Source organism: Lepus europaeus, chromosome 7 (assembly GCF_033115175.1).
Source record: "Lepus europaeus isolate LE1 chromosome 7, mLepTim1.pri, whole genome shotgun sequence".
NCBI lineage: Eukaryota > Metazoa > Chordata > Mammalia > Lagomorpha > Leporidae > Lepus > Lepus europaeus.
In genome coordinates, this window is record NC_084833.1 from 49593960 (window position 1) to 49620351 (window position 26392).

Sequence of the window (26392 nt, forward strand, 5' to 3'; positions counted from 1 at the left end):
TTTCACATTTAAGGGTGTATTCTTTCGTCAGCTATTTTTAACTATGTTCCCCCCTCCCGGTTTTTTTCTTCTGAGAAGCACTTGAATTGAAAACTGGACCACCCCCTTTTTTTGTTATTGTTAAGGGAATGATTTTATTATGCAATAGGAAAGTGACTCTACCCTCACCTCCACCCCCTCAGAAATCAAAGAGCCAAGAGTGGTCACATCTGCCCCCAGAGTCGGGAATGAGCAAAAGCAAATGGCCCCTGGAAAGGCACACTGGAATGAAGCCAGGAGTCATACCAGAGCTCCAGGAAAAGCATGTTCTGCAGCACCGTAGCTGGCAGATCAGAGCTGCATCTCTGTTTTCTGTCAGGACCTTATCTGATGCAGAGTGTGCATGGGCGAGATGCTTCCTGGAGAATTCTTTGGGCCTCAGTCTGCTCCTCTGAGAAATGGGGTTAACTCATTCATACCTCAAGCTCTGGAGGCTTTGAAGTCCTAAATGTGACATCATTTGGTGAGGGAGCATGCAGTAATACAAACATTGGCTTGGTACAGGCTGACCAAAGTCCAAATCTGGCTCTGTTCTTATTAGCTGGCAAAATGGTGGGACCACGGACACTGTCTGTGACTCTCCTGGGTTATTTGGTAAGTGGGGTAAGCACACCTAGCTCAGAGTGGTGAGAATTTAACACCACATTCCCCATGCATGACAGCAGCCTAACAAATTTTAATTGCCTCCCACTACGTGTCCTTCTCTGGAACAGAACCACGGTTCAAGGCACGCTGGTCTTTCTGTGCTTGAGGAACCCCTCAGGTCCATCTTGCAGGCAGGTTCCCAGCCACTTTGGACGGCAGAAACCCCCTGAAATCTCCATCCTCCTCTCTGGGGTCCAACCTCCATGCTGAAGCTTCGTTCTGACCATCATCCATTCCGAGTGCTTCTGCAGGGCCTCGCCTGCCCGACTGGCCCGTTAGCCTGTTCCTTCCTCTCGCTCTCCCTCCCTGGAGCCCCCCGCACCCCATGCTTCGCTGCTCGCTTCATTCTCGGTGCATTTATTCTGCCCAACCCCCAGCCTTTTGCACCCTCATCCTGGGCAGCCCTTTTCCTCGTTCTTTACCTAAAAAAGATCTCCCACTTCAAGGTCATTGCTGAGGTGCCTGCTGCTTCCTCACAGGCGCAGCCTCCATGACTCATTCAGGACTGTCATTTGTCCTTGGCAGTCAACATATTCTGAGACCTAGGTGTCACCAACTGCCTGGAAACTGCCACGTCTTTTCATTTCTTTGTACCCAGGCCCCTTAGGAATCAGGTTGATCTTACCCCTCGGGGAGGCCTTCCAACAACCTGTTTGAAGTAGGCACTATGACTTATTCATTTTGTACACGAAGAAAAGAAGTTTCAGAGACACTGAGTAACTTCTCCAGGGTCACACAGCTGGTGGGTTCCAAACAGGGCTTTGAACCTGGAGGACCTCATTTCCAAGTCGATATTCTTTCTAGCAATCTAGAAGTCTCCACACTCCCTCCTCTCATCTTGCAAACAACACAGGAGGGCATCAGGGAAGGCTTCTTTACAGATGAGAAAACTGAGGCTTTGGTGGGAGTGGTCACTTCCCAAGGGTTCCCAAGCAGTCCTTGGTAGGACTAAGATCTGGGCTTCCGAGCCTGCATCCGAGCTCTGCACAGCCACAGGCTCCTGCTAGCCTCTCACCTGCTCACCTGCCTCAACGAGCCAGCAACAGTGGGGGAGGCAGGACCTGGGCTGCCGCAATGCTTGACAGAGTCACGTGCCTCTCGGGGCCCTTCTGAGCCCCCTTGCCGCAGAGGTGACGAGCAAATGACAAGGGACATCTCTGCTCCCAAGGGATTCCAGTCACGCGAACTCTGCCAATTAAGGCTGGAAGGATGTCATCTCCTGAAATAGCATTTTAATGACTGATGGCTCTGGGATAAATTGTTATCTCGTGATCCCTCGTTAGAGAGCTTAATTAGATCCATCATAAAACATATTGATCGATGGCACCGAGCAGGTCCACAGGACATTCGCCGTCCATGGGAACGCTCCCACTCGCCCCTTGGCAGACCTATGGTGGGACCAGTCCCCCAGGTCCAGAAAGCTCCTGGAGCCCCGATTCTTTTTTGAACACCTGAACACCGTTCCCCTGGTTCTTGCTTCTCTTCCCCTTCTTCATTCTTTTCCCAAATAATTCTTTGGCACAACCACGTGCCACGCACTCCGCCAATGTCTCATTCTTTAAATCAGTCTGTCTTCACAAGTCACTGTTATTTCTTTACTCTGCAAATGGTAAAACAAAGGCTTGGAGCCTCAAGCTCCTACCAGGTATAGCCCCAGCTAACTAAGTATTTTTCGGACGATTTCTTGGAGAGTGGCTGATATAGAAAGGACAAAAGAAAAAAAAAAGTAAAGGAAAAAGTAGATTTTATTAAACTCCTAATGTTTTCATCTTCATGTTACGGTTGAGGAAACTGACTCTCGAGAGGATACTTGCCCAAGGAACACATCCAGTGAGCATCGAAGTTGGAAGTAAAACACGGCCTCGAAGAAATTCAAATCCAGACAGAAGTGGGTTCAAATCCTAGTCCTATTTCATATGCTCTCTACAACTCTGGGCAAATTACATACAGCTTCTGAATACCAGACATTGTGTCTGTAATACTGAGAGAAATGCTTGGACCTATGAAATGGAGAATTCCGTGAAATAATGCCTATTAAGGTTTAAAGAATTCATGACCCACCAACAGTGTTCAGTAAATGTTTGTCATTGAACACCTTATTTTCCCTTGGAATGAGACTGCCTGTTTCCTTATTGATAGGTGGGTGTAGTAACCCCTGTTCTGAAGTGATTTGTAGGGAGGCATTTTATAAAAGGTAAAGTGCTGGGGGCCAGCACTGTGGCATAGCGGGTTAAGCTGTCTGCAGTACTGCCACCCCATACGTGCGCTGGTTCGAGTCCTGGCTGCTCCACTTCCCTCCCAGCTCCCTTTATTGCACCAGGGAAAGCAGTGAAAATGGCTCAGGTGCTTGGGCCCCTGCACTAACTTGGGAGATCTGGATGAAGCTCCTGGCCCCTGGCTTTGGTCTGGCCCAGCCCTGGCAGTTGTGGCCATTTGGGGAGTGAACCAGTGATGGAAGATATCTCTCTCTCTCTCTCTCTCTCTCTCTCTCTCTCTCTCTGCCTCTGCCTCTCCCTCTCTGTAACTCTGCCTTTCAAAAAAATAAATACATATTTTTTTCTAAACGATTTAAACTGCATTTATTGATCACCTTCTGTGTACCTCTATATTGGCAGAAAGCTTGCAGTGGTCACCTACTTTATGGGCAAATCTTATTTAAATTTCCTAATTATTATTAGAAAAATTATGCATTCACACAGAGTGCTGGTGGTGACAGGGAGGTGGATCAAGAGGAAAAGATGAAGGGGACGATAAGGCGTGAGTGTAGAGACTTTGGGGGATGGCAGAGGTTGCTGTGGGCCAGGGAGCAGTCCAGGCTGTCTCAGCAATGGGGCATGACTGTGTTGACTTGATCCCCGGCCTGGGCCTAGCAGGGTGTGCGCGCATTTGCGGTGTGTTCCCATGTCCATATTGTGTAGGTTTGTGCGAGTACCTTGGACCTGCTGCACAGAACTGTTTTAAATCGAAAAGGACTCTAGAGACCCACCCACAGGTAGGACAAGGAGCTCTCTGTGTGCGTGTGCCTCTGAGTGTGTGCACTGAGGCCAGTTTCCACGAGAGGGTGACTTTCTTCACCCGCACGTACTTGGAGATTTTTCCGTTTTTATTACAGTAAATGTAACTTGAAAGCTGGGGCTCGCATAGCTTTTCCCTGAACACAGATCACATCACATAATGTTTCTTTCAGAGAAAAACGCTGCAAGATAGCCTGCAAATGATGAGTCGCTCTCTTCTCCTTTCTTCCTCTGTCTGTCTAGTTCTTGGGTGAGCACACGTGCTCTCTCTCCCTCTCTCTGTCCCTTTCTCTCAGTCTCCACGTCTCTAAGTATCTCTGCCTTTGCCCCTGAGAGTATTTATAGCTTAGAAGGCTTTCACATTTGCACACTTAGCATAGAAGACGTCCCTGTCTTACATAAAACAGTGTGCACTCAGGCTGTAACTAGCTCAGTGTTCCACCCCAAGTTCCACGTCGAGTGGTGGTGGATGTCAGTCTTTCCCCCAGGTCTGGCCCTCAGTACCCTGCCTTAGCCCTCTCCCCAGGACTCTGGGGGATGATCCTCCAGTCTACCGCTCCCTGCTCTCTCCCAGGTCCTCCCCTGCCTCCTCCCTGGTGGGATCTTTGGCTGGAGCAGCTCTGAGCAGCCTCAGCCTTCCTGCCCCCCACCCTCCAGCCCGCAAAATCCATCCTGATTTCTGAACAGTCACAGCATTCATTTCAACTGCCCTGACATCGTCACTAGCCACAGGGAAGGAGAAACTAGGTTTCTTTGCTCTCAAAGAAGGAGACACAGTTATTATTTTAAAAATAATAATGCTGACAATAATAGTAACAATGAGGAGGAGGAGGAGGAGGAAGGTGGAACCGGGATCCACCATAATCTGGACTTGTGTTGGAGAATGTTGTCGAGAACAATTAGGGACCCGTGAGTGAGGGGTTTATTTCCCACGTGCTTGTCAGGTCAGAAGACAATCTGTTTATTTTCCTGCTACAATTTTATTCAGTAAACTGAAAGGATGGGAGTTGGGGAAGAGGGTATGAACAGGATGTGTGCTATCAATTTGTCAAATAAATAATCGTGCTTGGAAACAACAGATTTTATTAATTAGACAGGATGGTGTATTATTACCATTAAAGTGTTATATTGCATTAATTTTTATATTTTACTCGGCTCCTAATTACTGTAAAAGATTTCGGGAATGAAGCAAAATAAAATCACGCCGCATTATACATAATGTAAAGATAGCGTGAATTAATTCGTCCGCGGCTCCTCGCCCGCCAGCCTCAGGAGAGCGAGAGGCGGGGACGGGGCCCTCGCCGCTGGGCCACTCGGGCCCCGGCGCTCCGGCCCCGGCTCCCGCAGCTGCGTCCCGCCCCAGCCCCGCCACCAACTCGCCCCGCACCCTCTGGCACATCTCCCCGGGGCCCGGGTCTTTCCGGGGTGCTAGTGCACGCCAGAGCGCAAGTGCCCAGAGGTGGCCTAGGGGTCGAGGGAGGCCCTGGGGGACGCAGTGGGGAGACGGGGGAGGCGCCCCGGTCCCCCTCGGTGCCCAGGGGACTGCCGGGGCCCGAGGCTCAGTCGTTAGCACGCGGGCAGGGGCAATGGGCACCCCTGCAGGCCGCCCGGGGGTCCTGTCTGCCCCTGCCCTCGCTGGGCGCCGCCTCGCGGTCGGGGCCAAGGCAGCCCCCGCCACCGCCCTCAGTGGAAATGCGGACCCAGGTGTTTGCACCGCGGACCCAAGCATGGCCCCTGCACAGCCACGCGCCAGCTCTGCGGCGTAACTCCGAACGCCGCTGTCTTCTTCAGCTATGATTACTGAAAGGTTGTTCTGTCCAGGCGGTGGGTTCCCACGCCAGGCGCACCTTCCAGGTAAGGAGGCGGCGGGCCAGGAGCTTGCGAGAGGACCCGGGGTCCCCGGGCGCACCCCGTGACGGCACAGCCGCGCGGTCCCCGAGCCCCGGCGCAGCCCTCCGGGACCCGCTCCAGCCGGGCGCGCTCGCCCAGGTCCGCGCTGACCCCCACGCCCCACCCCGGGGGCGCGGTTCTCGGGGTGGGGGGTGGGGGGTGGGGGCCCAAGCCCAGCCACGTTTTTCTCCCGGCTGGGTCTCGGCAGCCAGGGCCCGGCGGCATTTCTCACGATCCACTGCCACCTACTGTCCGCAGCTGGGAGGCGCAGGCCGGGCGCCGCGGCCTCGGGGCAGCCGCCGTGGGGAGGGGGCAGGTCCCCAGGCGGCGCTCAGGTCCCTCTGCCGGGAACCTCTCCGTGGCCGGAGTGCTCTGGGTACCGCGTTGCGATTGTGCGGGAACCACTCAGCCAGGCTACCGTAAGCCCTGCGTGATCGCGCCCCTCTGGGGACAGGGCCCTGGGGGAAAGCCCCTTGCTCCGGATCTGAGTGTACCTCCCCTAGGGGTCTGAGCATCCTGCCTCTGGGTTTGAGGGGCTGGGTGGTGGGACTTGCGGAGACTGTTGTCCCTGTTCCAGTTTCCCAAGGGTTAGAAGTCACCTGTCTGATTCAGTCTGAGCCCAGCCTGTCTCCAGCTTTCTCTGCCTCCTGGATGCCTCGGGTACCCTGAACTCGGGTCAGTATTAGCCAGCTCTCCAAAAAGGACTAAATTCTAAAAGGTCCTAAATTCTGACTTCGCCACACACCGGCCTGGGATAAGTCACTGACCCCCTTTGGTGCCTCATTTTCCTCATCTTTAAAATGGCTATAATAGTTATATGTCCTGCGGAGGGTTCGCCCCGGGATTAAATGAGTGAATATATGTGAAGCACTTGGGGTGGGGAAGATTTTTTTCTGCCAAGGGCCATTTGGATATTTATAGCATCATTCGTGGGTGGGCCATGCAAGATGATCAACTTAAAAATCAGCCTGCTATAGCTGTATGGAATTTTGAGTCCCGCCTTTTGTTGCCTGGACATAGCCAGATGGAGTGATTTCAGCGGCCTTATATGGCCCACTGGCTGGACACTCGCCACCCCTGTCACAAGGTCCAGCGTGCAGTAAGCACCTTCTAAGTGCATTTGTTATTCAAGCCTTAGGGATTATTTGGGTCAGCATTATCTGTATGCCTGTCACCAGACCTGCTGCCTAAGTGCACAAATGGTCTCTGATCCAGCCAGGAATCCACAGCTACTTGCACATAGAGGGAAGCAGGAGACTTGCATATTCATTCATTCATTCATCCGCTCAGTATTTATTCTACTATGTGCCAAGCCCTGTGCTCTGGGATTGCCTGGCTGTCAGTGGAGATCCAGTCCCTTTCCTCGATGAACTGATAGGATGTGGAGAGGACAGAAGCCAGGCAAATGCATCGGTGAATACAATGGAAACAGCTGTGCTTAAGTGCTAAGAAGAGAGTAGCCAGGATCTTCAAGAGAGAGTGACAGCAGGGAGGGACAGGGGAGAGTTTTCGTATGAGGGTGGTGCAGGCAGGCCCCTGAACAGCGGATAATTGAGCAGAAACTCAAAGGGGAAGCAGCAGCTAGTGGTTGCCTGGGGCACAGGGCAAGATGGGAAAGGTGATGGAAAATATCTTGCAGTAACAGTGGTCCGCGAATGTGGGTAACGGTCATCAAATTGTACTTTTTAAATGAATGGATTTTACTGCATTCAAATTGTATTTCAGTGAATCTAATTGAAACCTGGGAGCAAGCAAGTGTTCCAGACATAGGAAGGAGCTGATCCTAGTCCTTGAAGCAGAGACTTTCTGCAGTGTCCTGGGAAGGCCTCCGTGGATGACACATGATGAGGCAGCGGGAAGATTGGCAGAGACGAGGCAGCGCCAGGACCAGCCCTTGTCCAGTCCAAATTGCATTCTAAGCGTGATTAACAGAAAGAGCCTTGGGTTTGCTCTCAACGATTCTGAGCTCTGGTCTGGCCTTCCCAGCTGTGTCCGTTTGGATGCATGTAGTACTGTGGGCATTTTTAAAAATTTGTAAAATAGGGATAACAAAGATATTTAAGAATCCCACCAGTGAGGGCGACAGCCAGGGCTGACTAGGACAGCAGCCGGACACCTAGGCATATGTGCAGGTATGTTTCTTGGGCATTCACAAGATTGCTCATTGAATCTAATACCAACATACGTGGAGACCTATGCTCTTTTGAATAGCAGTTGGTGAACAGTCGGGGGAGACGATTTGGGAATTGAAGTCACTGAGTCTTTATTATGTCCCCACCTACCCAGTACTGTTATTTTTCTCCCAGAGAAATATCTTCTTTTCCTTTGTCTTGTAGTACAGTTTATAACTGTGCATTTGAATTCTCCATGTATTTCTTCAGAGTCTGGCTTTCCGCAGACTGCAAGACCATTTCTGTTCCCTGAACCTCTGTACCCCGGTATCCAGCTACCTGGCTGGCACACAGAGGACACTCAATACATACTTACTGATGAACAAACAACTCTATCAGCCATTTACCCAAAGGCAACGAACAATCCCCTGGGCCCTTCCTGGCTCTTCCCAGTAATCATCCCCTTTGCCACCCACAGAGGGCTCATCCCCCAAGCCTTCCTCTTCAGGTTTGCTTCATCATCCTCATCCTGAACTCAGCACTCCCACAGAGTTCATCTTTTTTTCTTGGACAATGAACATCTACACACAACGAAGCCCAGGAGGGCTTCATGTTGCCGCTGGTTTTGTCCTTTGAAATTCTGAACTGCGTTCACCTCCGTGTGATGCTCTGAGTTTGCAAATACAGGATCAGGTCAGCTGAAGAGATGAGTTGAGGCATCCTGTGTCAAGAGCTGGAGAGAGGAAGGGACTGTGCTGAATAAACTCCAGCTCGCAGAGCTCTGGCTCCCAGGAGCCCTCCTCCTCCCCCTTCCAGGCCGCTCTGCCTGCTGCATTTCTCCCTCCAGGCCTCCACGGCAAACCCTGTGAGGATGAGTTCTCCAGAAACTGCTGAAAAAAGGTGACCAGGACGCTGCGGTCCGCTGCGGTGCCTGCCGTAGGCACCTACTCCACTGGAATGGCCGCCACGGCGAGGGAGGGCACTTGGGCACTGACAGCTTCCCACGTCCCAAGCAGCATCTCTACAAGCGCACCTGCTGGGGTTGCAGATTAACCGCGGCCTTCCAGCGTGGGCTGTGCAGCTGAGGTCTCTGTGCCACAGGCTCAGATAGTAACAGCGATAGTAATAGGGATTCCTTTATAGGGTTTCCCTGTGTGTTAAATGGATGCAAGTAAAATGCTTAGGAAAACTGCCTGTCTAATAGAACGTATTTGATGGGTGTTGTTTCTTTTATTGTCTTTTGCTCCTACCCTTTCTTTTCTTTCTCTATTACTCTTTTTCTTCTTTTTTATTCTGTCTAAATTCCTGTCTCTTGCCTGAGTGTAATTCGTTCACTCCAGTGCATCAGTAAATGTTTGCTGACCCAATTAATAAATGAATAAAGGGAAAAGAAGGACAAGGGAGCTCATTCTTGGGGCATGATATGAAGAATTGATGGGACCAGCAGGGATTCAGCTGCTGCCACTTACAACACTGGCATCCCATGTTCGAGTCCCGGCTTCTCTGCTTTCTGACCCAGCTCGCTGCTAATGCTCCAGGAAAGGCAGCAGAGCTGGCCCAAGTACTTGGTCTCCTGCCACTCATGTGGGAGACCCAGATGGAGTTTCAGGCTCCTGGCTTACACCTGGCTGTTGTGCCCATTTGGGGAGTGAACCAGTGGATGGAAGATCTCTCACTGTCTCTCCCTCTCTTCATCACTCTGCCTTTCAAACAGACAAAGCTTTAAAACAAAAGAGGTGGGGCCGGCACTGTGGCAAAGCAGGTAAAGCCGCCGCCTGAAGCGCTGGCATCCTGTATGGGCACAGGTTCAAGCCCCGACTGCTCTACTTCCAATCCAGCTCTCTGCTATGGCCTGGAAAAGCAGTAGAAGATGGCCTGTGTCCTGGGACCCCTGCACCCACGTGGGAAACCCGGAAGAAGCTCCTAGCTTCTGGCTTCGCATCAGCTCCTCAACTCTGGCCATTGCAGCCAAATGGGGAGTGAACCAGTGGATGGAAGATCTTTCTCTCTTCTCTCTGCCTCTCCTTCTCTCTCTGTATAACTCTTTCAAATAAATAAATAAATCTTTAAAAAAAAAAGAGGTGAGGGTAGAATAAAACAAGATAATTTTTTTCCTTGGTGTTTGTTTTTGTCTTAACATTCAAGCTATATTATAAAAAATATGTATTTTTATAAATATAAAATATATAAAAGCTGGGAAACCTGACAGGAAGGCCACATGTCCGCATTCATGCTGTGTTTCCTTGGATGGCAGGCAACCTCTCTGGGCCTCCATTTCTGCTGTGTCGTCTCCATCCATGGCTCTGTGAGTCGTCCATTCCATCTATAGGAAACGTGACAATGGCACTTCCCAGCAGGTAAACGAGGTGGAGAGGGGGTGCAGAGCAGCCCAGAGTGCTCAGATTGTGTTTGGTTTGAGTAGAACAGAGGAAGCTGCAGAGGTGCAGAGGTGGCGCCTGCAGGGAGTCAGAGCCCTGGGAATTTTACAGGACTCCCCCTGGACCACACCCAGCTCCCCTCCTCCTCCTAAAACACAGTCGCAGCTGCTCTGAGCCTGCAGTACCGGGAGTGTGCTGAGACCCTCACCAGCCCTCCAGGGGGGCAAAGCTACACTTTCTGTCCTCTGTTCTGCCTCCCCCCCCCTTCTCTTGTTTACTGTTTTTTTTTTTTTTTTTTTCAAGGATTTATTTGAAAGCCAGAGCTGGGGAAGGGGGAGCTCCCATCTGCTGGTTTGCTCCCTGAGTGGCCGCAACAGGACTAGAACCAGCACTCACAGGGGTTGCTCGCCGGTATAACCTGCTGAGCCACAACCGCAGTCCCTTGCGAGTCCTTTGTAAAAACATTCCGCGGTGTCAGTAAGAACCTGCTAGCTGCCCTCTAGCTTTGCAAGTGAGGGGTCTTGAAGTATAAATGTTACCAGCTTCGGGGTAAATCCATGTCTCTGGGGGCCCACATGGGCCCTCAGGAGGCTGGGACTGCGTGTTTCTTGCTTTGCTCCATTGACAGAATTTCCCTGGGGGTTGTTAGTAACAGATCCCTGCACACACCCCTGCCTTAGGTGACTGCTCTCATGGTCTCTCCATCCCGTCCTCCCCTCTACCTGCTTCCCTCTGCCTTTCACCACCAGAGGCCTCTGCACTGGGCACTGGGTGAGACCCACAGGTTCAAGGACCAGTTGGTCTACAGGAAAAGTGGGCACAGCTCCACGACGCAATGTCAGCTGTCTATCCCCATGCTGCAGGGATAGAGCGGAGAAGGAAACAGCCCTGGCAAGCAGGCAAGACAGGGAGGTCTCCCAGTGGGGCTGGCATCAAGCTGGCTCCTGCTGGACTGCTGTGGCTTCTCCAAGCAGAGGGGGCAGCCTGTAAGAAGCGCTCTCTTCAAGAACTAACCAGTCAGCCACGAGTGGCAGCAGAAGAGGGCAGGCGCTGGGGCGGGATCGGGGCTGTGAGGGATGGGGTTACAGTGGCTGGGCTCTCAGGAGATGGGGTCTATCAGTGTCAGATGGTGGGCGCTGGAGGTTTTCGGGCAGGGACTGACAAGAATGGGTCTTTTGGGCAGGTGCCTGCATGACCTTCAACTCCCAACTATGAAGTTCAGAGGCTGTTCATGAGCATGGTCTCTGTCCCAACTTCCAACTATGATCAGTTCTGTTTATGACTGATCCCATTATTGGATACGGATATCTTTATTTCCTTTTTCAGACATCATTATTTCAAGTAACCACTCTGTGTTGGAAAGTGTGCTAAGCATTTTGCTGTCACCTGTTCTGCCTACCAGCTCTGGAAGGCATATTAAATGATGCCCATCTCACAGCTATATAAACTGAGGGTCAGGAGATTAAAAGCCTGGCCTGCAGTAACAGAGGCAGATGCTCAGAAAACCCTTAAGGCCTAGGGATGAGCACAGTGCTGGGCACATGGCAGGGACTGAAAAATGTTGGGTGAATTCCTAGATGAAGGTTAAGCTGAAAGACTTGCACTTGTGAAGACGAGTTCGCAAAGCAGGTGTCAAAGAATTTGAGGGAACCTGGGAAGCCCAGGCCCCTTACTCCTGGGAGAGCAAGATCTTTTTCTGATGTCCAGGGATGTGTTCCTCCATCTTACCCCCCAATTATCCAGGCTCTTTCCTCACTGTCTCTGCCACAGCAGGAGAAAAGTACGCTGGTGGTGCAGGCCACGGAACTTTGTGAAGACAGTTAGTTGTTTGCTTGATTTTATTTGCCTACTGGGTTTTGAAGCCTCTTCCTTTCACTCAGTCCACTTATCCCAATCATGACAAATGAACGTGATGTTGAAATATTAGTGATGCCTAATATTGCCACTGGGAGGCAAGTGGCAGAGTGAGTGAGAATCCCCAGCACGCTAAAGGTCTTTCAAAACACAGGATTTAAACCTCATGTAGACCCTTCGTTGCAGCTCTCCTCGGGAAATAGATTCCAATCCATGGCAAAACAGGATTCCTTCCCAGTTTAGAGCTGCAACCACTTCCGCTGTTGAGGTCAACCTGACGTCCCTACTGTCCCCGTCAGAAATGATGATGGTCGTGGCGTCACACGCAGCATGTGACCCTGGCCCCTGCATTTCAAGCATCCTCAGAACAGAGCAGGGAGAAAAGCAGAGTGCATGGTTCTGTTCCCTCTCCTACAGATGTTCAGAGAGGCTCCGGAATCTGCCTGAACCACGCAGCTGGGACGCTGTGGCGCTGGGACTAGAACCCAATGTCTGTCGCTCGGTGGGGACCGATTCCAGCAGGACAGTACTGGGGGGATGGGGCGCGAATCTGGCAGCCCCTGAATAGCTCCCTGATGACACGCTCACGGGGTTGTGCTCTCATCAGCTCACACAAGGGAGGCTTTTTCCTCTCCCCAAATAAGCTGTAAACAATTCATTGGAAGGAGGCATGATTGATTATTTCACTCCGCACACATCAATGGTCCATCCCATATGCCGAACGCTGTGAGAGATGTATTGTGGGAAGGACTGGGGATGGAATCAGGCCCAATACAAAGATGCTGCCGGCCCTCAGAGGGTGTGGGGTCCAGTGGAGTATTTTATGAAGTTTTGGAGTTTTCTCAGACCAGAAATGTGTGTTCTTCATTTGTCAGGTGGGTGCACTGACACTCAGAGTAGCTGTGAACTTGTCTGGGGTGTCAGAGCTGGGATCCCCTGCACTTGCTCCAAGAGGCTGGCCCAGGGCTACACCAGCATATAGTGATCAAGGCCATGAAGAACATGGCTCTTAAGGTGTAATTCCAATCTCAGTCCCACCAAGCGCTGATGGGGTCTCAGACAGGCTCTTTACCTTTGAGTCTCCGTTTCTACATCTGTAAAGCAGGAGTAGTGACCAGCAGCTCCCAGAGTTCTCTCCTGTGAGCCAGCTGATGAAAGGAAGGTAGCAGAAGGGCTCAGTGAGCAGTGGCCATTGTCATTGCTGTGACGGGCGGTTGGCAGATGCCGCACAACTGTGCATGCCTGTGTGTGCACGGGATTTCAGTGGGCTCGTCTCCGTAAGTTCAGCTCCTCAGGGTATTACACTCTAACAGCTCCTCGCCCCAGCTCCTGCATTGTCTGGGACCGAGACCACGCACACGAGCAGCCACAGGGTCTGCTTCTGTGACCAGTGGATGCCAGCGGCCCCCTCGCTGGAAATGGTGACAAGCAAAGTGTCAGGACTCAGATGCTGCCAACAGGCTTCTCTGAACCCTGCCAAGCCCTCATGCCCACTTGAGCAGCCCGGGGAGGGGGGTGACTGTGGCATAAACACACGTTTGCTTTCACTTGGCTTAGCTGACTGTGTGTTTTGTTAAACAAATTTAGGTTTGGAAAAGATTATTTTTGGTACACTGCTGCATAATTAGATGAATTTTCATGAGTTTATTCTTGAAATAAACTTTGAAATTGTCCGTGTTTTACTGTTTTTTAATCATCTGCAGATACTGTTTTTTGAGACTTAGCATGAAAAAAACCTTGTTACATATCAGTTTAATTTAGATTCAAATAAAATAATTTTTTGAATTTGCAGCAACAACAAGTCTGCGAAAGTGGTTGTAACTGGTGCTGAGTTGTTTGAGGATCAAGATAATTACAGTATAAAGGATAAGAGAGAATATAATATCCTGGCATCCAGTGCCTATTCAGCTAATCCCCAGCCCTTGACAGATGTTCAAACACAGTATTTTTAAAAGCTGACTTTTAAAAAAACAGGGCGATTCACTTATTAGATATAAACAACATGAGAAGAAATTCAAAGTCTGACATCCATTACGGACTGTCCGTGCTGAGAAGCATGAGAGACAAGGCAAAAAAGTCAGGCGCGCCGTGCTCATGGCTTTAATGGGTGCCCAAGGCGGGCTGGGATGGCAGAAGAATGCTGGGCCCCCACTTTGCCAGGAGCGCAGGTTCCATCTGTGCCAGCCCCCAGAGAAGCAGAACCCCAAGGCAGTTTTCGTGATTGCTGTCAGCCGGCACAACAGCCTCTCCGGCGGCAACTTCGAGCTGAGCCTGCTGCCCAGCAAGCACCACGATAGTGTGGGCGGCTTTGAGCACTAGCCACAGGGTGTTAGGTAGCGCAAAAAAGATGGCCATGCCTCTGCAGGGGGAATAGCAAGGTGTCTGCCTGCTGGCTCCGTGTTGCTCTTGTCACTACCTCCCACTATTCCTGCATTCATTCAGCAAATGTTCTACTGAGTTCCAAGTCTCAGATGGCTCTCCAGGTTGTCTGCTAATCTATAGGGTTCGGAGATGAGTAAGACCTCTGCCCTTTCTTGCCTGGAAAATCTCACTGTATAGCAAAGAAGATAAGTCAGAGCCATCCACAACAAGGATCATTATTATTGATACCTTACTGGGCTTTGTTTTTATGCCAAGCTTCATCCTAAGTGCTCTTCCTATAGTCTACAACATCCCTAGGGAGAAGGTACCATTGCTGTGCCCATTTTACAGAAGAGGAAACCATGGCACAGCATGAATAAGGCTGTGAATGGATTGTTTCTGATGGGAGGCTAGGGGGTGGGTGGTGGTGGCGGTGGTGGTGGTCGTGGTGCTGTGCTGTGGAAGGAGGAACCTGGGAAGTCTTGCTTCCTGGAAAAGGCAGGATTACGGCTGGGTCTGCCCAGGACAGGGGAGATTGCAAATGTGAGGAGGCAGGAGAAGGTGAACCATGCAGGAACAAGAGCACAAGGATGGCCTGGGAAGCTGAGACACCAAGCTGCACTGAGGATGGGATGAAATGACCAGGTTTTGCCTTCCTGTTTAAATGAGACGACACAGAAAAGCCCTCTGCACACGGAGAAGCGCAAGCTCCGTCGTGGATGTGGATGCCTTCACCTTGTGCGCCAAGGCATTCGTCTGGGGTCACTGAACCCACGTCTGCAACAGCAATGGCTCCAAGGGGCCGATGCTTTGGGAGGTTCAGCAGAACCAGTGTCAGATGCCCCTCTCCAAGCCTGAGCCTGCAGGTGGAGGTCTTGGGTCTCAGACAAGCCCAGTTTCGACAGCAGAGGGTGCTGGTAAAGCTGGATCTCGAGCTGTGGGTTATTCTGAGCACAGGCACATTGCAAGTAGATCACCTGTTCCACCGGCCTCTTGATTTTCCTCTGCTGCTTCAAGGATGCCTTTCATCCCACTTCAGACTTGCCTTACCAGCATATTACCTTAAAGCAATTGCTGACAAAGCTCTGCTTCCATCTTCCCCCCACCCCGGCTCCCAGGGCCCATCTTCCCATGAGGATCTGCATCCACGGCAAGGCACAGGGGCAGGCAAAGAGGCTGCTGTGTGTCCCCCAAGGTGGGAGGGTGACTCACGCGGGCCCACACTAGCTCCTGCTAGCTGTGCAGCCAGAGTGTGGAAGGCAGTGCAGAGCCACTGGGTGTGATCCCCTCTCCCGGAGTCTGCCAGGCAGGAATTGCTTGAGTGTTTCCTGCAGCCCAGATGTCGGCCACTTACCAGTGACACCCTGTGTGGGGGTGGTTGAGTTCTTGCCCCAGAGAGCCATCAGGAGCTGTGGGAGCACAGAGCGCGAAGAGAGGATTAACTCCTCCGCCTCAGGCCGACCCTGGCACCACCCTCAAGGGAGCACAGGTCTCTGCTGCATGCTCTCCTGGACGCCTCCAGAAATGCACAGTGCTTCCAAAGAGCTGCAGTTTCAAGGAACTTTCCTGGCTTAAGCTATGGGAGGAGTGAGTCTGGGTAAGGTGTGGCTGCTCGCCTGCTCCTTTAACCACCCCCGAGGTGTCCTCAGCCTGGGCTCCTGAAACAACCACAGGATTCCAGGAGGCCAGACGCTGGCCAGTGCCCTCTAACCCTTCTTACCTGTAATTTTCTGCTCGACTGTCTCAGATTCTCTGAACTCAGTCTGAACTTCATGTCGGGGCCAGTGCTGTGGCATAGCAGGTAAAGCCGCCGCCTGCAGTGCCGGCACAGGTTCAAGCCCCGGCTGCTCCACTTCCGATCCAGCTCTCTGCTATGGCCTGGGAAAGCAGTAGAAGATGGCCCAAGTCTTTGGGCCCCTGAACCAGTGTGTGAGACCCAGAAGTAGTTCCTGGCTCCTGGCTTCGAATTGGCATAGCACCAACCATTGTGGCCAATTGGGGAGTGAACCATCGAATGGAAGACCTCTCTCTCTCCCTCTCTGCCTCCCTTCTCTCTCTGTGTAACTCTGACTTTCAAATAAATAAATGTTTTTAAAAAATAAAGGCTTTGTGTCATTGCTCCCTTGTCCCAGTAATCGCATTCACCAGCTTTTTTGGATTGTTTTCTAGGTCCCAGCTACTGCTGTAAGGGTTTCGCATATATTATCTAATTTAATTCTCACACAGACACTAGGGTGTGGACGTTGAGATGCACACATGTGCATGCCCAGCCTTTCCCGCACTTGACAGAAATTTGGTTAAGGAGGAAGATCGGATAACGGACAGACTAAACGAGAGAATGGATTGTGGAAGGGAGGCAGGCAGGAGAGAAAGCAGTCGCCAAGAAGCACTTAATAGATGTCGTTCTGAGTAAATTTTCTTACCTCTGAACTTTCGTTCTTCCCTTGGTACAAACGGAGTTGCTGGCACTACAGAAATGACAGGTGACGGAAGAGTAGGATCTCCTTACAGTAAGTATTCACTCCTTGCTTTGTTGAGGCAAATCTGTTTTACCTGTCAATGGGACAGATTCTAGTGTGTGACGTGCCTTGCCCTGAAGGGAGCCTCAGAATCCCTGGGAGCGGTTTGAAAACTCCAGTGTCTACTCACACAAAAGAATCAAAACCACAGCATCACATCCTTGTTACGGATGGCTGTTTGGTCTGTTTGTGGTCACCCCCAGTAACAGGGAGCTCGCTACATTTTTGTAAGATTTATTTATTTGAAAGGCAGAGTGACAGAGGGAGGTGGAAAGAAAGAGAGAAAGGAGGAGAGAGAGAGAGAGAGAGAGAGAGAGAGAGAGAGAGAGAGAGAGAGAACTTTCCATCCACTGGCATTCCCAAATGCCTGCAAGAGCCAGGGCTGGTCCCAGTGGAAGTCGGGAATCAGTAACTGCATCCAGATCCCCCATGTGGGTGGCAGGAACCCAGGTATTCACGTCATCATCTGCTGCCTCCCAGGCAATTAGCAGGAAGCTGGATCAGAAGCGTGGAGTTGTCAGGACTGAAACCAGGCGCTCCTATGTGGGATACAGGCGTCCAAGGGAGCAGCTTAAGCCATGTCAGGACACCACCGCCCAGCTCACTACTCGTGATGCAGGAGAGTCACCAGAAGTCAGTCTTGGTGAGTTGTTCCTTGCATTGGATTGAACTTTTCTGTTTTCCTCATTGCCAAGAGCGTTCCTGGGCTGGGCTTCAGTTACTGAATGATTGAAATGGAAAAATATAAACTAATATAATGTCAGAGCTTATAGGGACTTAGAAAGCACCTTTTCTGGGGACCTAATCCACAGATTGAAAATTCCTGTATGCAAGATATAACCTTTCAATTGGTTTGAAACAGAAGAGTTTCTTTATTCAGCCCATTTGCCCAGAGTACTGGAGTGAATGATTTCTCTTTGGAACTCGTTAAGAGGAGTCACTTTGGCCTCATGTGTACAAGGTGACTTTCAGAACACTTCTCCCAGAGTAGGTGCTATGGTGCTTCTGGTATGTTGTGGCAGCCGTGGCTCCTGACTGGCTCACAATTCCTTGCATCTTTACCCATATGAGGTTCCCCATATACTACTCTGGATATGGCTATGTGATTTGCTTCAGATGTTGTGACAGAACTGCCACCATGTAATTAAGCCTGCACTAGCCTACTGGATGATGAAGAACGTGTAACCCAACAACATGGTCTCAACAATAGCCAACTAAGTCCCAGAGACAGAGCCACCTGAACAACCAGCAGTTAAGTACAGATGCAAGAGGGAACCCATTGGAGAGCAGCAGAAGAACTGTCCAGCTGAGCCCAGACCAAATTGTTAGCCCTCGGAGTCATGGACTGAATTAAGGGCATGAGCCCTTCCTCTAACTAGCCTGTTGATGCAGAACAGCCTTGGAATTGAGCAGGCCACTGGTAACAAGGCTTAAAACTCCCAGGAGGAAGTTTCCTTACTTGCACTTTTACTCTTCAATTAGCTAAACTTCACAGTCACACATAGATACACATGTATATACTAAGGTCCTGAGCTCAAGCTGAGGGTCACAGAGCCAGACAGGCAGCTGAGGATTTAAACTCAGGTGGACTTGTCTCCATAAATTAAACTCTAATCCTCTAATGGAAGCCTATGAGACCTTTCATCTGAGCCCCCCTTGGAGTCTCTACGCTGGGCTCCTGGCTTTCCCACCACTATGTGAGAGTGAGAGCCTTTATAACAGGGCTGTCCCAGAAGGAAGGGGAGGAAGAAAACCATGCCAGACTCTGCACTAACAATTATAATCACTAACACTGACCTCAAAGTATTGACCACTAACAGTGTGCTAGATAGCCTTCCAGCCCTTTACATGTATTATCTGATTGAACCCTCACCACAGTCAACTATAGGTACAATTACTAACTCCACTTTGCAAATATTTAATTAACATGGTCAAATAGGCAAAGAGCAAGGATTTGAACCCAGGCCAACTGGTATTGAAACCAACCATGTCCACTACTGGGCTGGCTAGGTTGCCTCTCAGTCCAGTGATTGGGAGATAGGCCCAGCTAGACTTCCAAACACCAGGTAGCATGAAAACCTTAAAGATTATTTATATATACTGGAAGCTCTGCTCGCCACTCTGTGCCTGTGCTGTTCAGGGCAATGAGGATTTCTTCCTTTCCACTGCTCATTATTTTAGAAATAGTCTCTGCATCTGCTGCAGACTGGGAGAGAGAACACAGCAGCCACTCCTGGCAGGTCCCAAAGCATTATACAAGATCCCAGCACATCTCAAGGTATTCTCAACTTCTTGCTGTCTCTGTACTGGATCACTTTCACACGTTGTATCATGCATGTTCCTTATCATCCTCTTGAGATGCCTGTGTGACTATTCCCATTTTACAGATCCAATTAATAGCAGCTGGTCCCAATTGATAGGACTCTGGGTAAGTCATATTTTACTGTAATTGGGTCCTTTTCCAGAGCGGCAAAATTATTTGCTCTCTTTAGCTCAATAAACATGTCTCCTCCAATTTTGTTTGCTTCATTCATTTGCTTAGCAAACTCTTTTTCTACAGTGGCAAAATCCTGTTAAGAGAAAACTCCAGAGATATTCCAATTGTTTTATTGACAGAAATTCTGATCGAACAAAAAAGTGATTGCAACTCTCGTTCCCAGCAAGATTCGATGGGATCCTTGAATGCAAACAGGTGAAATGTCCCGGACATGGAGTCCCAACAGTCCGGAGAGCAAACCCTCCGAGCTCCGTGATTTCCTGTACAGATTCTCTAACCCGATCTGCACAGTGTCTTCATTTTCTTGTTGCCCTTCATGTTCTGTTGGTTTTGTTCAGATGTTTTTAATGAGTTTGTCCTGCAGCAGCCAGGGAATGGCTAACAAGCCTTCTGGGCCCTTAAAAACCCATTAGAATGTTATTTCTTACAAAGTGAAAAACTAACCTCGTGCCAGATGCAAATAGGGCTCAAGCCATCAGAAATAAAGTTTGATTCTGAAGGAAAATTCCACCGAGACATGAAAGTTCTTCAGCTTGGGAAAATTGTCTTTGATGTCTAGTCCTGCTCGGCAGCCTCATGCGATTATTAAGAGCATGAGTGTTGCCAAAGTTGGATTGGGTTCAAATCCACTCTGTTACATGCACACTCAGTGATCTAGGGAATGTTGCTTAACTTCTCTGTTTCAATGATCTTTCCTGAAAAACCTGGGAATAAAAAGAATACCTACCTCAATCAACTAAGGGAGAATTAAATAAATGAGAAATTCTAGGGGTAGTGCTTGGGGTTATGTTTAGCTGCAAAAACAACAATAATGCTACTGAAATTAGTGAAGAATTATTTCTCTCTCCATAAAATGAATTGGAAAGATGGGCATTCAGGATTGGCAAGGAGCTCTTACAGTCATCAAGACCCCGAGGCTCCCTCTTTCTGCTCTATCAGCTTCAGCACCAGCTTCCATTCTCAAGGTGACCTCATGACCCTCAGGGCTCAAAATGGCTGCCAGGCACTAACTCTCCATCCATATTTCTGGACCAGAACCAGAAGGAAGGTGGAGGGACAAAGGACATAATGACACATCTCTCCAGTGGGTCAATTTCTGTAGGCAATTTCCTGGTGGTTCCATTTAATGATTTCTTAGCTGTTTGGGGCCTCCTTAGCTGCAGAGAAAACTGTAGAATGCTGACATGTGGTTGGGCACACTGCTACTCAGAAGGAAAACTTGGGCTTTGTCAGTAGAGAAGGGGACAGTAGAAGTGGATAGTTAGCTAGCAGTCTTGGCTGTAACATTCAAAGCACTTCAAGTGGTACCTGTCACATCCTTAGCTGTACATCTGGTGCCTACACTAGGAGGTGGTCTGAATTTACCCAAAAGCCTCAGCAATTGGTTGTCAATGGCAATTACAGAGAGAATCTTGAACTGTCTGGATTTCTGGGGGAATGAGATGAGAATGAGTATTGAAAGGACCTGGCACATAGGAGATGTTCAGTGAGTTTCCCTTCTTACCCCACCCCACTAAGGTTCAGGCACTTCAGTGGAAAACAAGAACCAGAGGAACAACCGCCAGAGGAACTTCCCCGCCCTGGGAAGTGGTCAGAAACCTCCCAGAAAATAAAGCCACGCTTTGCCTCTAGGCTGCCTGCTCCCTGCCCACAAAGTGCTAAAGTGAGTAAAGCCAACCCTGTAATCAAACAATACCAGATACTTTAATTATAGTTTTTTGCCATGATCTGAATCACTGTTTTCATGTGCATGGCTGTGAATTAATCTCATAACAGTGGTGTTAATTCCTTGATGCATAAAGAAGTGTTTTAGCTACTGAGGCATTCCACAGAGAAGGGAATGGAGTTCACATTTAATTAGCTCCTACTCTGCCAGGCACTGTGCCGAGTGCTTTCCAAACCTTATTGCGTTTTTCTCGCACAATAACTCTGTTTGGTAGCTATTACCATCCCATTTCATAAATGAGTGCAGAGATATTCAGAGATGTTAAATAACATGCCCAATGCCACTGTTTGTCCAAATCCCAGAAATGGAACTCAAACCTACTTCTGTCTGATTCCAAAGTTCATGCTCTTGCCACCTTGCTCTGCTACTTTGATGCTTTGCCAGACTCAAGAACCAACCAGTCTTTAGATTTGGACTATTGAGGGAACCAGGAAAAGGGAGAAAGGAAGATTGGGCTGGAAGCTGACTCGCTGCTTCTGAGCCTTGGTTCTCACCTCCCAGCACCTCTGGGTCTTTACTTTCCTGGTTTGTAAAATAACTGGCATTAGAGGTTTAGTGGGATGGTCTGAGATCTTCCTTGCAGAAGAGTGAAAGTGCACCTGCTGATTTCTGTTTCTTCCATAAATGCGCCTGCTAGCAACTAAATCTGACTGTAGTGAAAATAAAGGACAAATCAAATGTAATGCCAGTTTTAGGACTATTAAACTAAACTTGCAAGAAATGGTGGAAGATTCAGTTGTGTTAACTAAACATGTGATGATACTTGGAGCTATGTCCTAAAGGTTGCATCTATCCAGAAGGGCTATGTCAGAGGGTAGGCAGCTTTGAGTCACGGGACATATGGACACACCACCATTTGATAATGGTGCTACCACAACATTGGAACAGTAAGCAGAGGGTGTAGAAGACCAACTGCATATTTAATTTATGGTCACTTGAAAAGAGTTCAGGGACGAATGTTTGGAACAGCAGGTATGCTGCCACTTGGGATGCCCACATACCTTATGGGAGTTCCTGGTTGAAGTCCTAGCTGTGCTCCAGATTCCAGCTTCCTGCTAACACTCCTCTGGGAGATGGAAGATGATTGGCCAAGAACTTGTGTCCCTGTTACTCATGTGGGAGACTTGGATGGAGTTCCTGGATCCTGACTCCAGCCTGGACCAACCCTGGCTACCACAGGCATTTGGGAGTGAACCAGTGGATGGAAGTGCTTTTTTTCTCCCCCACTCTCTTTCTCTCCCTCTCTCACTAATAAATAAAAAAAAAAAGTTAATGAATTAATTATAAATTAAAAATATTTATACACAATAAAATGTGTCAGGGTTATGACTTTTGAGTTTCTTAACTTACTTTATGAAATCTTTATCATCCTGTATTACTTAGCTATAGCAACAATAAAGCTGAATAACATGCCATCTAAAAACGTAGTGACTCTCACTCCCATGTCTTCAGATCTACTACTACCTGGTCCAATCTGGGCTTGGCTTTAAGCTGTCGCTTGGGTTTAGCTCTGCTCCAAGTGTCCCTCATCATCTTTGGATTAGTAGTGAGCTGGGACATGCTGTTTTCTAGCTGACAGCAGACACGAAAAACTGTTGATGCCATCGCTCATGTCACATCCACCAACATCCTGTTGGGAAGCAAGTAACAGGGCCAAGCCCAATATTAATGGGGTCAAGAAGTATATCCCAATCACACTGGGAAGAGAGGGAAATGAATACCACACTCCCAAGAGTTTCTAGAAACAGAAGTTTGCATATTTTCAGTTGTGTATTCTTTACAGATCTTTGTACTGACTTGGGTGTACTATAAGTGTGCGTATGGGGGGGATGTGCATATGAGAGATGTAACATTACACAAGGGAGTGAAGCTGAGATGTGATGCTGGGGTTGGATGAGTGTGCAAAGGGAGCGCTAGCCTTGGAGGATGATAGAACAACCTCTGTTTGCCAAACTGGAAGGCTGGTTCTCCAGGTGGAGGGCTTTATCTAGAATTAAAAAAAAAAAAAAAAAAAGATTCAGGGCCAGTGCTATGGCATAGTGGGTAAAGCCACCATCTGCGTGCTGGCATCCCATATGGCCACCAGTTTGAGTCCTGGCTGCTCCTCTTCTGATCCACCTCTCTGCTATGGCCTGGGAAAGCAGAAGAAGATGGCCCAAGTGCTTGGACCCCTGCACCCGCGTGGGAGACCCAAAGGAAGCTCCTGGTTCCTGGCCTTGGCCTGGCCCATTCTGGCTGTTGACACCATTTGTGGAGTGAACCAGCAGATGGAAGACCTTTCTCTTTGTCTCTCCCTCTCTCTGTCTGTAACTCTACTTCTCAAATAAGTAACTCTTAAGAAAACAAGATTTGTTTATTTTTTGAAAGGTAGAGTGACGGCAGGGTGGGGGGAGAGAAATGGATGGATCTGCCATCTGCTATTCACTCCCTAAATGGTCATAAGTCTTGGCCAGGCCAAAGCCAGGAGACTAGTAACTCCATTGGGTCTCTTATGCTGGTGGCAGAGACCCAAATACTCGGGCCATTATCTGCAGCTTTCCTTGGCACATTATTGGGAAGCTGGGTCAGTGGTGGAACAGCTGGGACTTGAACTTGTGCTCTGTAATGGGATGCCAGTGTCAAGAGCAAGAGTTGAGCCCTCTACACCACAATGCAGTCCCCTCTTTGGAATTTCATGCCACCTTTCTTTTTCAATCACAGTATATAAGACTACTTCAAAGGGTCTGTAGAAAATGGAATTAAAAGAGAGTTCTATTTTGGTACAAAACTTTTTTGAAATGTATGTGTTTTTCATAATACTCATTTTCCTTAAACTTTTTGAAGATCCCTCATATTACATGCATTTCCAAAAAAAAATTGCACCAATAAAATCCTTACCTTTTATTTTCGCTTTCTGTAACGTGGTAAGGTACCCAGTGTAGAACATGGGTCTGGGTCTGGGGGAGCATATCCAAGTAAGGGGCCTATATTTAGCTTGGTGAGTGACAAGATTCCCTAGCCGGGTCTGGGCCCTGACGAAATACAAGCATTTTTACACAAAGGCTACAGGTCGACGGTGCACAGGGATGAGGAGTAACTTCCGGTTCAAACGGAAATACAAAAGCCAGAGCTGAGCCGGTACACCGTGGTAAACTTTCCCTCCTGGTGTCTGTCCTGGGCAGGACAGTAATTTCCTTCCCTTCCCTCCAGCCACAGACCTCAGGAAGTGACCACTGCTCAGCGCCCAGGAGGACCCAGATAGAGCAAACCATACGACCGACTGTTCAGGCAGGGAGGAGTCTGGTTCTCCTCATTCCCACAGACTGGAACTATTTACCGGGAAAGCGGATCACCGTGCGTGAGACAGGGAGAAGCGTGAGGAATGAGGACCAGCAGAGAGGGGGCTCTGTGCATCACGGCATGTTTCCCGCATGGAACTCTTGCGCCTGGCCTCAAGCTCGCGTGTTGTAGCCACATGAAAGCCCCCAGTTCGGCAGACCCATTCTTCTCCGGAAGCCGGGGAGCACCAGGCTCCGACCCTGCACCTAGGGGCATATCAAATAGCCCTTTGTTTTGGAGCTATCCTCTAGCAGACGGCCCCTTCTTTTGGCCACTGCCCACTGCAGATTGCTGTCCAATTCAACATCTCTCTATAAGATAAAGCAACCACTGACCTGTCACCAAAGAGACAGGGCAGCTTAAGAAGTCTGAGAGACACAGCCACCTGCTAGCTTGGGCTACTGCCTGGGCTCACTCTGTTGATGCAGCACAAGGGCTGTTTGGGGCAGGACAAACGTAACAGGATTTCAGGCTCTTCCCTCCAGCTTAGAGACCTGCCTTAACGACCTTCCCTGTGTGCTTCTCTGGGGCTTATCCCTTGCTGAGATCAGACCCCATTTTCCTAGAATGTAAACACTTGTTTCTCTTTTTAATAGAGATGCCTTTGGCGGAGTGCAGGGAGATGGCACAAATAGAGCATAGCCACATGTGAGCTGTGAGACACAGCTTGTTTACCTTCAGACTTACCATTTAGGCATCTACTTCTAATGGCGTGTGTCAGCACTTACATACGAAGACACGGCAGAAAGGCCATGGTGATGGGTTTAAAAGATAAGCTTATTTTGATGCCATTTTTTTTTAAATCCATGCATAGTTTTTTCTTAATACTCAGTTTCCATGAACTTTTGGAAGCACCCTTGAATGTGATTAAAAGACATAAGGTTGGGGCCGGCGCTGTGGCGTACCAGGTAAAGCTGCCGCCTGCAGTGCCGGCACCCCATATGGGCGCTGATTTGAGTCCTGGCTGTTCCACTTCCAATCCAGCAGATAGAAGACACCACTCTCTCTCTCTTTCTCTGCCTCTCCTTCTCTCTCTGTGTAACTCTGACTTATAAATAAATCTTTTTTTAAAAAAGGCATAAGGTTGGGGGCCGGCGCCGTGGCTCACTTGGTTAATCCTCCGCCTGCGGCGCCGGCATCCCATATGGGTGCCGGGTTTTAGTCCCGGTTGCTCCTCGTCCAGTCCAGCTCTCTGCTGTGGCCTGGGAAGGCAGTGGAGGATGGTCCAGGTGCTTGGGTGCCTGCACCCACGTGGGAGACCAGGAAAAGCACCTGGCTCCTGGCTTCCGATCAGCGCAGTGCGCCAGCCATAGCAGCCATTTGGGGGGGGGGGGTGAACCAACGGAAGGAAGACCTTTCCCTCTGTCTCTCACTAACTCTGCTTGTCTAATTAAAAAAAAAAAAAAGGCATAAGGTTGTTCAGGGCATCTGAGGGGACTTCATAAAGTTCATGGAAAGCATGTATTATGAAAAAAAAAAGCAGATTTCAAAATTTTGTGCCCCCAAATAAACTTACCTTCTAGTTCAGTTCCCATGAATTTCTTTAAAAAATTTATGTATTTGAAAAGCAGAGTTACACAGAGAGAGAAAGAGAGGGGGAGAGGAAGAGAGGGGGAGAGAGAGAGAGAGAGAGGGAGAGAGGGAGAGAAGAAGAGAGAGAGAGAGAGAGAGAGAGAGAGAGAGAGATCTTCTATCCTCTGGTTCACTCCCCAAACGGCAGCAACACCCAGGATGGGCCAGGTCAAGGCCAGGAGCCGGGAGCTTCATCCAGGTCTCCCAAGCACTTGGACTATCTTTCACTCCTTTCGCAGGCACAATTGCAGGGAGCTGGATAGGAAGTGGAGCAGCCAGGACCTAACCTGGCACCCATGTGGGATACCTGAAGCTGGATTAGCTTGCTATACCACAAGGCTAGTCCCTTCCATGAACGTTTAAAAATATCTTCATATAGCGTTTCTTTTTAAGAGGAAGCCTCTTTACATACAGTTTTTTTAATTTCCCTTTGGATCTTGAGAATTTGTAGTATTTCCATTTGGTTCC